This window comes from Octodon degus, unplaced genomic scaffold (assembly GCF_000260255.1).
Source record: "Octodon degus isolate 3935 unplaced genomic scaffold, OctDeg1.0 scaffold00111, whole genome shotgun sequence".
In the NCBI taxonomy this organism is placed as follows: domain Eukaryota; kingdom Metazoa; phylum Chordata; class Mammalia; order Rodentia; family Octodontidae; genus Octodon; species Octodon degus.
Genome location: NW_004524687.1, coordinates 144,079 through 160,206, shown reverse-complemented (window position 1 = coordinate 160,206; position 16,128 = coordinate 144,079). Strand labels below are relative to the sequence as shown.

Here is a 16,128-nt window from a genome sequence, read left to right as displayed (position 1 = left end):
CAAGTCTTGAAATGACTTTTGTTAAATGTATTTTGAAATACTACACTAATATTCTTTTCTTTTAGAAGTATATTTAACAATATGCACCTGTTTATTTTGAGGAATTTGTATATTCACATAATGTATCTTGTTCATTTCCTGTCCCCATATACTTCTCTTTTAACTGCCTTTCCTCCTAATCCCCTTGACTACATCCAAAGCATCTGCATTTTCATTTCCTACCATTTTTCATTTATTTATTTAGTTTATTTATATTTCAGGTTTTCTTGACAAATCGTACAACATTTAACATGATTTGACTGACTTATTTCATTTGGCAACATGGTCTTACTTTCTATCATTGTTCTGTGAATGACATGATTTTACTCCTTATACAGCTAAATAATATTCCATCCTATATATTCCTCACAATTTGTTATATATTTCTCTTGTTAACAGGCATATAGGGCATTCCTAGAGTTGAGCTATTGTGAATTGTGCTGTTATGTTTATGGGAATGTATGTATCACTAGATGTTTTAAGTCTTTTAGAAAGCTACCCCAGACATATATAATCAGGTCAAATTGAAATTCTATTTTAAAACTTTTGATGAATCTCCAAATTGATTTATTATAGAGTTTGTACTACTTTACATTCCCACCAAGAATGTGGTAGGATTCTTTTTTCCCTGTGTCTTGCCAGAATTTTTTGTCTATTGTGTTCCTTTTTAACAAAATTAAGTTTATTGAAACAATTTAAATATACAGACTCAACATGAGAACTCTTACCTGTATATGATATATGACTTATCTCAGTTCCTCTCTTATTCCTCACCCTCATGCTCCCTTCAACTCATCTTTTCCTCTTTACTTACAAAAATGTGATCTCTTAAACAGATTATTTCTGTTTTTCCATCTGTTCACATTTATTTTCTTTTCCCTTCCTGCCTTTTAATCTCCCCGTCCCTAGTTCTCCTTCCCAATTAAATATTCTTTTCCCATTTTATAGTATCTACTATTACCCATTCTGATCCTTATTTACACTTTTAGTTTCTCATACTAGAGAAGCAATGTGATATTTACACACGTGTTTGATTTTCTTCACTTAAGAATCAGGTTTCACACTCTATCCATTTATCTATAAATGACTGAAGTATATTATTATTTATGTCTGAGTAGTTCTGCATTATATAAAAAAATCACATCTTCATACATTTGTCAGTTGATGGGCATTTGTTTCCAAAATTTAGCTATTACAAACTGTACTAACGTAAACTTGAGTGTACATTCATCACTGTGGTATGTTTTCACTTCTTTTGGGAAGATACCAAGAATAAGAATAGCTGGGTCAAATGGAACCTCTAGTGCTAGTTTTTTGAGAAATTTCCACAATGATTTCCACAGTATTTGCACCAGTCTACACTTCCACAAATAGTGGAGAAGGGTCCCTTACCCATCAGCTCCATCATCATTTCTTATTTGTTGATTTCCTGATAATGGCCATTCTTTCTGAAGTGAGATGGAATTTCAGTGATGATTTATCTCTCAAATAACTAGTGATGCTGAACATTTTCGTGTATTTATTTGCTGTATGAACTTTGTCATTTGAGAAGTGTCTGTTCACTTCAGATGATAATTTTTGGACTTATTTTTAAGTTTTTGAGGTTTTACTTTCTTTTGAATTCTTTATGTATTCTAGATAGTACTCTTTTGCATAAAGAACAGCTAGTAAATTTTTCCCACCCTCTGAATTATCTCTTCACTCTCTTTATTTTACTGTGCAAAGGATTTTTAATAAGGTGAAATTCTAATTGTTTCTTTATAATTCCCTTGTAATCTGAGTTTTCTTCAAAAGCCTTTGCCTATACATATTGAAGAGTTCTATGTATTTTGTCCTATCTTACAGAAAACTTAGTATGTAGAATTTGACCCATTTTGATTTTAGTTTAGTACATAGTGAGAGATATGAGTCTAATTTTGATCTTCAGCATAAAGAAGCCAGTTTTAACAGCACTATGTATTAAATCAAAGCCTAGCACACTTTTTGTCATTTTGTGGCATAACCATGGGAATGTCACACTCATGTTTTTTTCCTTAATATTTCTATTGATGAATTATTAATTTTAATTCTATGAGTTTTACCATATTAAACAATGATCACTTAACAGGAAAAAGTATAAAATAAAGTTGAATGTTTAATATTTGTTGAATTTATACAGAAGCATCAAAATTTTCAGCATCAACTTGTTTTTGGTGAACAAAGTTTAAAAAAGAAAGTCAGAAATAAATTTCTATAAGAACTACAATGTAAACACTACTCTACAAAAAGTTTTTCACTTCAATTTTCACATCTAACACAGTCTTCACACAAGACATCAGCATATTCCAGAAACATGTATCATTTACAATAACAGCACATGTATTTTGCTCTCCAGGATTTTTTGTAGGATATGTTTGACATGTGCATTGTCTTGCTGTTTTGTAGGAGGTTCTTACTATATTATGAAATGTGTAGTTAACAGGAACATAAAATATCAGTAAAGTATTGAATTCTTCGTATGTATTGTATATTTAGAATAGACATCAACATTTTCACATTTGCTGTGTCCTTACAAAACCAAGTTGATAACATCATAAATAAATTCCTATATTAACTACCATGAAAATACTAATAGGATACAAGAAAAACATCTTTACTTAAATTGTCAAAGCTCAATGATAGAGACCGAGTCCTAGCCCAGGCCCGGTGAGTGTGTGGGAGAGCTTCCGACTACCCTGCACCAGTGGGACCTATTACTGGTCCCAGCCCAGGCATAGCGTGGGTGAGACCCTCTTCCAACCCCTTGGAAGGACCCAACCACTCCATAGCACCTCCCCCACCCATCTGCTGAGTAGGAATTTCTGCCCCATTTCAGGAATCCCAGACCAGTCCTAGCCCAGGACTGTTGAGTGTGTGGGAGAGCTGCCTCTCCTCACTACTCCAACTTGTTCCCTCCAGGCTCAACTCAGCCCTGGCATAGAGGCTTGGGGTGAAACCCTGCAGCTGCAATGCCTGCAGGGAGTGCAGAGGATAGAACCACCCAGCTAGTCCAGGAGCAGAAAATCTTGCCAGAGGGGCATAACAGGTTCATCCCCAAGGGTAGCAGCAGGAAGGAGCTCAGCACAGCAGCCAGACCCAAGCCTGACACAGCTGGATAAATCCAAACTTTGTAGATCTGCACCTGAACTACAGTACATGCTAAGGTTATAACTACAATGAAGATCTACAACAAAGGTCAGAATACAGTGCTACACAAAATGATGAGAAGGAACAAAATGCAACCTCAGAACCCAAGCCCACCCATAACAAGTGCAGAGGACACTAACACAGAACAAATTGGGGATCATACAGCTGATAGCAATGAATCAATGGCTTCTGAAATAAAGAAACAGCTGCAGAAAGGTATAGAGGACCTCAGATTGGAAATGAAAAAAGAAATCCCTGAATTAATAACATCTGTAGTAAAGAATCAAATGCAGAAACAGATTTAGGAAACCCAAGGCCCACCCAGAACAAGTGCAGAGGACACTAGCTCAGCTCAAATGCATGAATTAATAGCGTCAATAGTAAATAAGCAACAGCAGAACGTTATAAAGGAACTCAGAGCACAATTCATTTCTGAACTAAAAAAGAATTGTCAGAACTCATAGCATCTGAAGTAAAGAAGCAACTACAGAAACATAGGGAGGAAACTCAATCTGAAAAAAACACTGCAGTAAAAGAATATATGACTGCTTCTAAAGAAAACATTGATAAAAAAAATAGAGGAGATTAGAAAAATGATGGATTCCTTGAATGAGCCATACAGGAAAGAAATAGATCACATGAAGCAGAGTCAAAGAGATATAGAGGAAATTAAAATCTCAATCACAAGTTTGCAAAACCATTTAAGTGAAAGAGAAGACAGAGTTTCAGATCTTGAAGATGCTGGTGCAGCAAGTGAAAAGGTAAGAAAGATTCTCTTAAAAACAATTAGGAAAGAATAATTCATCACCTGCAAGATGATGCAAAAATGAACAATGTGAGACTAATAGGCATCAATGAGAAAGAAGGAGTCAATACAAATGAAAAAAATATGGGCAGAAGTAATAGCAGAAAACTTCCCAAATATGAGGAAACAATCTGACATTCAGGTAACCAAAGCATACAGAATGCCAAGTAACTTCAACCCAATGAAAAACACACCAAGACATATAATAGTCAAGATCCCAGAAAGTCAGCACAAAAATAATATACTGAAAGCCGCTAGAGAAAAGAAGCAGATCACATTCAAAGGAAAATCCATCAATATTATGGCCGGCTTCTCTTCACAAACCATGAAGACAAGAAGAGCATGGAGCAGAGTGCTTCATGTCCTCTATGAAAACAAATTCCAGCCCAGACTACTATCCCCTGCAAAACTCTCTTTCAAGTTTGTTGGAGAAGTGAAATACATTCATGACAAAGAACAACGAAAGAATTTCATGATGGCAAAGCCAATCCTACACAGGCTACTGAAAGATGCTTTAGAGAGGGACAAAAATGATCAGAACTCCATGAATGAGATCAGAAGCAACCAACTAAATAGGGCAAGCAATTAAAACAGGAGAAAAAGGAGTAAACGACAACAGGTAAATAACATGTCAATCGTAAGTCAATACATCTCAATTCTAACCATCAATGTAAATGGACTCAATTCACCACTTAAGAGAAATAGACTGGCACAGTGGATTAGGAAACAGAATCCAACAATATGCTGTACACAAGAAACACACTTAACTCATAAAGACATTCATAGGCTGAAAGTCAAGGGATAAAACACAATACTACATGCCCCAGCACCTCAGAAAAAAGCAGGGGTAGCAATTCTATTCTCAGACAGTCTCAACTTTTGTGATCTGAGTAACATCATAGTTGCTTCATAATTCATTAACATAATCTGGCTTCTGTTTTGTTGTAGAAAATTTCCATCTCAGACCAGCGAGATAGCACAGTGGACAAAAGTGCCAGCGTAGGCAAGCTTAGGCAAGTGCAGAGACCGCGGTTTGATTCCCAGCACCACATGGCATGCCAGCCCTGCCCCCAAGGTGGACTGAGCCAGCCACACAGTCCAGTTGTAATGGCATATGCCTGTAGTCCCAGAGATGGGGAGGCTGAAAAACAGGAGGATCACTATGAGTTTGAGCTGTGTAGTGAGACCCTATACCAACCAAATACATTTAGAAAGAAAGGAAAAAAAAATGAAAGAAAGTTTCTAGATCAAGCTTCTTTTTTGTCAATATTTCCCTAACATTATTTCCATCATATTATAATGTTGATATCAGCAGTGTCAGTTTGTTAATCTTTGTCATATATGAAGCCAATATAAATATTTCTGAAATCCAAAGTTTATGCTATACAAGTCTGTTTTTAAATTGAAACCTTTCATTTGGAATTTCTGCTTTGTTCCTGCACACAGTTCATGCCCTTGTCAACTTGTGCTCTCTTTGTAAATGTAACATACTATATAAATAAGAATTTGGAGGCAGAGCTCCAAGATAGATTTATACACTGAAAATATTAGTCTTTGCATCTACAAGAGCGTAAACTTTTATGCCACATTTTTACCCACCACTCTTCCATAAGTCTTTTATATTCCTGTGATCACCATGAGAAATCCCTGTTGCTAACTATAGCAGACCAATGAATATTTTCAGTTCAGCTAGTGAGGTATTAAAATAAATACAATTTAGGGCTGGGGAAGACAGCTCAGTAGAATAAGCACTTGTCTGGCAAGCAGAGAGTCCTGAGTTTAATCTCCGGACCAGGAAAAAAATTAAAATTAAAATTAGATAAACACAGTATTAATAGGGCTGTTGGTGCATACAGAACATTTTACTTGTATCTCAGCTTTTTTGTATCTCACAGCATCTCATAGCATTTCATCTGTTATAATTTGCAACATTGAATATCAGTGCTGGCATTATGGCCAATGTTTCACCCCTGCCAACACCCTGACTATATTTTCAGACCTAACTCTAACATTAGATCACTCTGTTTTGTTGCATAACTGTTTGAACTAGTCAAATATGTTCTCACTCTTCTGATCTCTTCATCATCTGAATCAAGGATGTCTGCATTCCCTGTGTCTATATCAGTTGATTCTTGCCATGTGACTATCACAAGAACTTTGTCTTATGTGGCCAAAGTCAAAGTCATCATCACTATCATCCTCCACCCACACTATACTCCTATTATGAAAACATGTACTTTTGGATCATCTTCATCATTAATGCCTGAATAATCTGGCAATTCAGTTTTGACCTCCTCCACAATTTGTCGATCTGGATTTTTTATGCTATTACACTGAATTGGTCTATTTCTACCAGAAAAATCAAAAGGAAACATTTTGAAAAAGCATCCTAAGTCCCAGCAGTATAGCTCAGTGGACTAAGTGCTTGCTTAGGTAAGTGCAGAGGCTAGGGTTCGGTCCCTGGCTCCCATACCGCATTGGCCCCACCCGTGGGCACACTGAGCTGGTGATGGAGTCTGGGCAAGGTGGTGCGTGTCTGTAATTCCAGCACTAGGGAGGCAGAAATCAGGAAGATCACTATGAGTCTAGGCTGTGTAGTGAGACCCTGCACCAAAAAAAAGAAGAAAGAAAGAAAAACAAAGAAAAAGCATCCTAGTGTGGAGATGCTCACATAAATATAGACAAAAAGAAAAAACAAAAAAACTGCTCCACAAATCATAACTTTGGTATAAATCCAGGTTTGACAATTATGCACACATGAATAGACATTGAGTATATTGTATCAACCAGGAAAGCACAGATTTCTTCCTATATTCCTTGGGGAAAGATACTGAGATACACAGCTGGCTACTGTTATGCTAAATGAAAATTTACTGTGGAAGAATGAGGGCTGTGCTTGGGGCAACCTCTGTTATAGTTGGAGGGTTAAGGAGGCTGCTTTTCTTCCAGTGAGGGTGTTTGTTCCCTTTGTTGAAGATGAAGTGGTTGAGTGTGTTTGCAGTTGTTTCAGTGTCTTCTAATCTGTTCAATTGATCCTTGGGTGTGTTTATTTCCCAATACTACATTGATTTTATCACAGTAGTTTGTGGTGTAATTTCATATGGCAAATTGTGATTTCCCCCTGGCTTGCCTTTGTTGCCCAGGATTGCTTTTGCTATTCTAGGTCTCTTCTGGTTCAAAATGAATTTTATGATCATTTATTCTAATTCTGTGAAGTACGCTATTAGTATTTTGATTGAGATTGCATTCAGTCTGTACAACATTGTCCTTAATTCTGTATAACAGTTTTGGGAATATGACCATTTTCACTATATTGGTTTTTCCTATCCAAGAACAAGAGGTATATTTTCTTTTGTGGATATAGTCTTTGTCCCTTTTTCAGAGAACCACCATTTTCAATGAAAAGACATTTTTCCTGCCTTTGTAAGATTGATTCTTTTCTTCTGTCAGGTGACTCTTTTATTGGCTACTGTGTTTGGAGACTATAAAAAGCCACATGTGAACAAAGTAGAAAGCAGAAACTTCATACTTGAGGCAAGATCTTGGAGAAAGCAACCGACTGAGTGGGAGGTCAGTGATGGCCGAGGAATCCCTGAGGATGTTTATTTTTAAATGGCTTCATTCTGCTTGGACTCTTGAAAAGCTGCAGACACATCTTCTCCTGGGGAAACTCCTTGGGTCCCTCCACAGTGTCATCATGGTTCTCAGTCTCCAGGTAGATGTCTAGGAGCACACACAGCCATTGAAGCTGGTTGATCAAGAGCTGGTGACTGGGCCAAAGGCTACAGAGTTCTTTGTATCACACAGTGACCTCACTCTCCATGGCTCAAGTGTCATCATTTCTGTTGGCTTTCTCTCCGTTCCAGTTCAGACAGAGCTGAAAAACAGGGGGAATGCAGGAGCAGACAGGGTTCAATACCATGGCATCCTGGAGTTTGGCTCTGCTCCTTTCAATGAGCACCAAGTAGTAGAGATTGGTGTCCCCACACAGTGCTGCCTCCACAATGTCCTTGGTGAAATGCAATTCCACACAATCTTCATGAGCAATTGTCACCCACTTCACCAGTCAAGAGATGACCCTGACAGGGAAGAGGTATTGGCAATCACTGGTAACTGGCACAATGCAATGTTCCAGGGATGCAAACTATTTGTGGAAGGCCAGAGGAGACCGCATGCCAGTCTTCAGCAGCTTCATTGTTGTTTCCATGTGGCTGGCACTCAGTCCGTGGTTGTCAATCGCTGTGTGCTGGGGTTGCTCTTTAAGGAAGTGGAGGCTTCCCAGCTTCTGTACCCATAAACAGAGATGGCCTAGGTCAAGTACATAGTCTCTCAAAGTTAAAATGCCACGTTTATCAAACTGATACTGATTGGCAGGATTGGGAGTTTTCTTTCCATGATCGCCAGGATACAAACAGCTCAGCACTGAGTCAGAAAACAGCAAGTCCACTGCAATGATAGGGATGATCAGCTCTGTGGAAGTGTTCACTTTGGCTTTCACCATCAGGATGTTGAGATTCATGAGGTAGCAGAAAGTCAGGTGAAATATTCTGTTATCTTTGTATTTCAGGTTAACTATGATGGACAGAGGTGTCTCTTCAGCATCTACTTGCACTTGTCATCCAACTGAATGTCCAGTGTGGGTCACTGCCATCTCATGGTCTGCTTCTCCTCAACATCTGAGTCAGTCCTGTCATCTTGGGAGTTGTCAGCAGGCTTGAACAGAGCCTTGGCTTCATCCACCCTGCCTTTGATGACCACTGACAAGGCCTTATCACAGACCTGCCCATAGGCAGTAACCTGCACAATGAGTTCATAGAGGGGAGGTGGTAGGTGTCTAGCTGTCTCATATGGATTGTGAGCCTGGCAAAATAGCATGAACAGATACTCCTGCACTTGGAGGAAAGTGTGCATGGTGCTATTGAGCCAAGATTGAAGACTGCTCAAGTACTGCTTTTTCACTTCAATCTTGTTGAGGATCTTCTCCTTGTTAGATAAGGAATCTTGATATTTCTCTACCAGTCTTTTCTGTTGCTCTAGTTCCCAGTACAGACATGCCAGGGTGAGGGTCTCCCACAGTGACTTCAGCCTTGCTGATGTCTGCTGGTGCCTCCTTATAAAACTCCTTTAAACTGATCAAATCAATTTCTTCATACTTTGACTTAAACTCCAGACATATCTCCTTCTGAAGTTGCATCACCTCATACAGCAAGTTCTGTAGCTGTGGATGATAGGTATCTACTTTTTGCCTGGCTTATGGGTCTGCTTTCTTCCTTTCTTCAACCTGATGTGGGCTAATCAGTTAAGTTTCTTTAGAGTCATGAAATGCACACAGTTCTGGATCCCCCATTCTTCAATTTCAATTGCCACAACCTTGCCACCTCTGATCTTCATGTCCTGGATCTCGGGTATTAGCCTCTGTAGCCCCTGGCATGCATACTTGTACAGCTCATAGTCTCTGCCAGGGTCTTATAGGTCCATCTTAGCCTCCTCACTGTAGTATTACCTTCCTGCTCAGTGTCAGATTGATTCCTTTTTCCTTCTGCTGGAGCTCCACCACTGTGGATCACTTTAAGCTTTCATTTTGTACTTGATTCTGATGATATGATGTTTCCTCAGCCTCAGTATTTGACGAACTAGATTGATTCTTAAGTATTTCATTTTCTTCAATGCTATTATGAAAACTGTAGTTTTCCTAATTTCTCTCTCAGTGCGCTTGTTGCTTGTGTACAGGAAAGCTAATTTTTGACTGATGAATTTGTATCCAGCTAAGTAACTTAATTTGGTTACTAAATCCAGAAATTTTTTGGTGAAGATTTTGGTGAAGAGTATCATGTGATTTGCAGGTGATGATAATTTGAATTTTTCCTTTCCTGTCCTTATTCTTCTTCTTTCTCTTGTCTAATTGCTATAGCTACTGTTTCCAGAATAATACTGAACAAGAGTGGTGATCGTGGATATCCTTGTAATGTTCCTGACTTTAGAGTGAAAGTTTTCCGGTTTTGTCTATTTGGTATGATGTTGGCTATTGGTTTGTCAAGGATGGCTTTTATCAGACTGAGATATAATGTCTATTTCAGTTTTCTGTAGGGTTTTTATCATGAATTTGTGTTGGACTTTGGCACCAGCTTTTTTTACACCTTTTGAAATGATCATGTGATTTTTGTGTTGGATTTGTTGATATGATATATTTTATTTATTGATTTGCATATGTTGAGCCATGCCTGCTTCCCTGGGATGAATCGTACTTAGTCAATGTGCATAAACTTGATCATTTGTTGCATTCTGTTTGCCAGTATCTTATTCAAAACTTTTGCATCATTGTACAGTAGGGAGATTGGCTTGTAACTCTTATTTAGTCAGAGCCCTCCCTGGTTTTCATATTAGAACAATACTTACTTTCAGGAATAACTTGAAGAGTGCTGCTTCCCTTTCAACTTCATTGAAGAGTTTGAGGACTAGTGGAATTACATCTTCTGTAAATTTCGTGTAAAATTTAGCAGTAAATCCATCAAAGATCTGATCTTTGCTTTATTCAGAGGTTTTAAATTACACCTTTGAATTGTATAATTTCAGTTCCTTAGCATTTACTTAAGTATGTTCTATAAGCCAGTATCTGGTCTACTTTGATAAACATTTCATGCACAGCTGAGAAGAATGTATGTCATGATGTGCAATCAAACACTCTATATACATCAACAAAGTCCATTTTTTCACAGGTTTGATTTATTTCTGATATTTCTTTGTTGATTTTTTTGTCTGGTTGATCCATTTGTAGCAATGGAGTATTAAGTTCCCCTGTTACAATTATTTTAGTGTTTATTTGATCTTTTGTATCCATTAACATTTGTTTTATACAATTCAGTGCACCAGTATTTGGTGCATATATATTTATGATGTTATCTCTTTTTGAAGTTCTCCCTTAACAAGTATATATTGAACTTTTCAGTCTTTTCACCAGTCTTGGCTCGTAGTTCACTACTTTGTTTGCAAGTCAAATACTTATCCCTTCTTTTTCCTGGGTTTCTGTCACGTGGAGTATAATATTTCATTCTTTGACTCACAGTTTATGAATCTCTTTTTTAGTTTAACATGGTTTTTTTCATGCAGCATATTGTTCGGCCTTGTTTCCTGATGCAGTCTGCCAGTGTATTTCTTTTGACAAGTGATTGAGGCCATTTATCTTGATGGTTGTAACTGATATGTATCACTTTATTGTTGACCTATTATTTTCTTTTTTTCATAATTTCATTAAGAAACAAATAGCACTGAGACAGTTTCACTGATTAATAGGATAGTTTTAATAATTAATACATTGCATATTGCTATCTTCATAGTAGTTATTCATAGTGCAATACAGACATGATATCCTCTCCAAACACTTTTAGTACAAATCTTTCTTCTCATTGAACTAAGAGAAAGTAGCTGTATATCTATCTTATTTTGTATATACAGATACAAAATGGTCCTTCATTTATATCCACTTTTTTGTTTAGTTTTGTCAGACATGGGGATTCCATTGCCATTTAAGAATTGTAGGTGTGTGAATTCAGCAAAATAAACAATGGCCATGACTTATCCACATGGCTGACACTGAAAAAGGATCTATAAACTGTGGTACAGGGTTTCAGGGTAAATCCTGGGGGGATTTGACTGACCTTGTCAGATACAAAAGTTACATTTTTGGTTATATAGGTCTTGCTTTATCTTGGTCTTAACCATCCAGCAGAAAAGTATAAAAATGTGGTATAAAAATTAAAGCTATTTTAATATGCTGAGCTGTTTAAGGCTCAAGTCAACAACTTCTGACATTTCCAGTCCTATGTATAACCCAATACTATAATGGACTAGTGCACTATATTGTTGACATATTATTTTTCTGGTGTGATTTCCTATCTTTCCCCTCTGTTAAATGCTTGCCCCCCCCCCGATGGTTTCTTTCTATTCATTTTCTTGGGGTTGTTGCTGTCTTTGTTATGTCCTTTTGATCCTTTAAAACATTTTACAGAGTTGGGTCCCTGGTCACAAATTTCTGAAGTTTTTTTTTTGTCATGGATATGTCTTATTTTTCCATTTATTTTGAAAGATAATTTTGCAGAGTATAGAAATCTGGGTTGGAGGTTGTTTTCTTTCTTGAAATACTTCAGTCCAAATTCTCCTTCACTTAAGGGTTTATGTCGAGAAGCATGCTGTGATTTTTGATAGGCTTTCCTTTATAGGTGATGTGTTTCTTTTCTCTAACAACTTTTACAATTCTTATGCTGAATTTGTGGGAATCTTGGTTATTACATGTTTTGAAATGGCATTATTTTGGTCATTGCTAATTAACCAAATATATGCCTCATTTATTTGTGTGTCAATTTCTGTTTCTATGTTTGGGAAATTTTCTGCTATTACTTCTGTGAATATGTTTTTAAGGTGCATGTGTGACATGACACCTACTTTCTCACTGACTCTGATCAGTCTTACGTTGTTCTTTGCATCATTTTTGCAACAGATGGACTCATGGTCATGTCCTCTTGTCAAGAATTCTTTTTTTCATGGTCACTACCTAGAATCCTATCTTCTAGATCCAATCATCTGTTCTCACCTTGGCTCAGTCAGCCGCATATATATTGAATGGAATGTTCAGTCTTTTGGATATCTGTTTGACTCTGCTTCATGAATTCCATTTCTTTCCACATTGGGCATTTATGGTTTTTATCATCTCCCTACAGTCTTTTTTTAACCATGTATACTCTAGATTCACTGAGCGGGTCCTTCATTTTGATCATCATCTCTCTTGTTGTTGTTTTTAACCTGAAAGGTTATTTCTAACATAATTTTCTCTGTAGCCTCATTCTTCTGCTTTATTGTTTGCTTGCTTGCTTCTGCTGTTATCGTTTCAGAAAGTTCAAGCAGATGGCTTTTCATTTCCGTTATCCTTCTATCCCTAGACTTGTCTTGGTTCAGCTGAAGATCTGGGGTTGTACTTTGCTACTGTGTCTCATTATTTTTTTATTTTTTATGTATTTTTTTCTGAATTGATGTTTATAAATTGCCTATGGTACATAGATTTATCAATAGCATGGAGATTTCCTTAGGAAATTTTTATTTCTCAATGATATATTTTATGAGTAGCTGATCTTTGTCTGTCCCAAGTTCCTACTTTCCCAGTTTATTGCTGATGAATACTTTCTATTTATTTGGCTCAGCATCCATTTCTTTGATACCAGACTGTGTTGATTATTATGACCCCAGACAATCACAATGTTCTTATATAATGGGAACAATAGTTATGACACTCTGGCTAAAGTAGTAAAATTAGCAGTAGCAGTAGATTGAAGCTCATCCTTAAAACTAACAAACTGTAGGGTCCAGGGAGATGGCTCATGGGATCCGAGAGATGGTTCAGTAGAATAAGTGCTTCCCTGGCAAGCACAAGGGCCTGAGTTCAATCCCCAGTTCTTGAAAAAAGAAGAAAAAGAAAAGAAAAAGGAAAAAAAAGCCCTAACAAGCTGTGGTAACTATTAATTTGATGCTTTTACACATAGAAGATCTGCAGTTGTATAACAAAATCCAACCGGAACTAGAAACCTGTATGCAAATAGTTTCCCTGTAGCTCAGTGATTTTACCATGGGAGGGGGATTAGCAGGGATGGAAAACAAAGTAGAGAAATAAATTAAGAGAAATACAGTAGAATCAAAGCTGGAGGATTATCATCCAACCTTTGGGAGACTGGAGAAGAGAAAGAAAGAAAGAGAAAGCAAAGGAATATCAAAGTGAGCTAGAAAGACTAGAAATAGTGTTCATTTGATTGAAAATATCAAAAATCAAGAAGGAAAGTTGAGGAAAGAGAGTGGATGTGAGCAAAACAAACAGTAAAACAAAAACCTAAACAAACCAAAATAAACAGAAAAAGGAAAACAAAACAAAGAAAAAAGAGTAATAAAGTTCCTCTGGTGTCCACAGTTCTGTGACAGTGTCCAAGTCAGAGCTCAGATTTGTAGTGAGTAACTTCCATACAATTAGTGTTGGGCATAGGAGTGAACTTGACCTCCGGATATGGGGCTAGGGCTGCTCTTCAGCCAGTAACTGTCTGTTTCTCCTCTGCTCCTTACACTATGTGTCTCAGTGTCACTCTCCCAATTGCTGTGGTGCCCTGAGACCAAGACAGCCTAAGGCTACTCCTAGTCTTTTATGCTGATGCTCCTCCCAGTCCTTGCTGAGCTTCATCTGTCTGCATTACACTAGCACATCTCCTTTCTCTCATGTCACTTGTTGCAGGGTGGGATGGGGTGGAGTGCTGTGGCTGACTCACCGCTCCTGCCACCACCTGCAAACAGCTATTTAAATCCTATGCATCAGCATCCTTCTCTTAAGCCACACGCTGTGGGGCAGGTGGGGTCACCCTTGTTCCACTCACAACCTTCCCTGCTGCCCCAGTGGGCTGTGATCCCTAACCCAGAGGTTCTAGTTAGCCACTCTGGTAGATGACAAAAACCAAAACCTGGCAGCCTGTTGGGAAAGGAGTACTTGCCCCTCTGGGTAGTTGCAAAATTCACTACTAGGCTGCAGCATCTTCCTTTTGGAGAAAGGTAAAAGAGGCAAGGTGTCTAATATCCTAAATCAATCCTGTGTGGCTTCAGTTAGCCACAGTTTCAGTTCATATTTTTTTTTTTTGGTGGTACCAGGGATTGAACTCAGGACCTTGCACTTGTCAGACAAGCACTTATTCCACTGAGCTATCTCCCCAGCCTCCATCTGATTGTTTTTTACCTACTCCTTTGCAAACTTCCCAGAATGACAGTCCTACTCTGGCCACAGAAAGGTGTCTGACCAGAAGCCCTGTAACCTAGGTTGCCATTTTATTAAGTCCTATGGTTATATTTTATTTGATTACAAATCTTTTATTTCAGATTGATTTTTGGCTTCAGACTGTATGTCTCTCCCTTCTTTCCTGTTATCTATGCTTTCAATTGATTTTCTCTGAGTACTTCCAACATGGCTCCTCCTCAATTCATCCTTATTGAGTCTCGTACCATTTTTGATATTGCAAATAGAGTTATCCTACATTATTATGTTTGTTGGTCTTATAAATTGCTTTATTTTTAAATGCCAGAAGTTTTGTGTCTTTCTTTCCAACTCAAACAATTTAGTCTTGGTTAGAACTTCTAGTGAAATGTGAAATAGCAGGGATTATTTCTTTTCTGTTTCCTTTCTTTCCTCTTTCTTTCTTTCTTTCTTTCTTTCTTTCTTTCTTTCTTTCTTTCTTTCGTTTCTTTTCTGTCTTCTTTCCTTTTCTTGCACTAAGAGTCAAATTCAGGAACTTGTGCTTGTCGGGAAGGTGCTGTGCTGCCTAACTGTAGCCCTAGCCCAGGACTATTTCTAACTTGAATTACAATTATCTGAAGTTTTACTATGAAAAGTCTATATTTAGGGGAGGTATTGTGGGTTGAGTGAAAAGACTGCTTTTAATAGATGTTCTTTAAATAGATACATTTTTAAAAGAAATTCTATCTACTTTGAAAAGAGGTATTAACATGAATGTAAGCTACATTTTTTTCTGCAAAAATTGTGCTTAGCATGTCAGTTCTATCCTCCACACTAATAACGTGAGCAACCTTGGAAGATTTCTGCTTCTATACCAATATTGCATTTCTGTGATAAATTCTACCTGTTCATGCTGTAGTTGTAAAAACTACTGCTGCGTTTGCATTCCTTTCCAGTGAGATTTTTCTAAATGTTTATAAAGTGGAACTTCATTTTCACTTTTTGTACTAAGAATTTAGTTGTTATTAAGGCTGTATTCACTTCGAGACAATTTGTATAATTTTCTATTGCTATGTTCTCTGGATAACGTTCTTTTGTGCTCTTTTATAGGTCACCTTAAACATTTCCTAGGTTTATGATTTTAAAAAAGAGACAAGGAAAGAACAAAATTAAACTTTTATTTTCTTTAAAAGTTATTGATTTAGACCCAGTCCTAGCCCAGGTCGGGTGAGTGTGTAGAGAGCTTCCTGCTACCCTGCGCCGGGGGGAACAGTAACAGACCAGGCGCAGCGTGGGCCAGACCCTCTCCCACCCCCTCGGGCAGCCCCCTACCACTCCGCCATACCTCCCCACCCCTCCCGCCCAGTAG

At 37.7% G+C, this 16,128-nt stretch overlaps 1 pseudogene; it reads right to left on the bottom strand.

Moving 5' to 3' along the window:
- Positions 1–7,580: 7,580 nt before the first annotated feature.
- Positions 7,581–16,128, bottom strand: part of LOC101583694 — a 78,711-nt pseudogene continuing 70,163 nt past the window's right edge.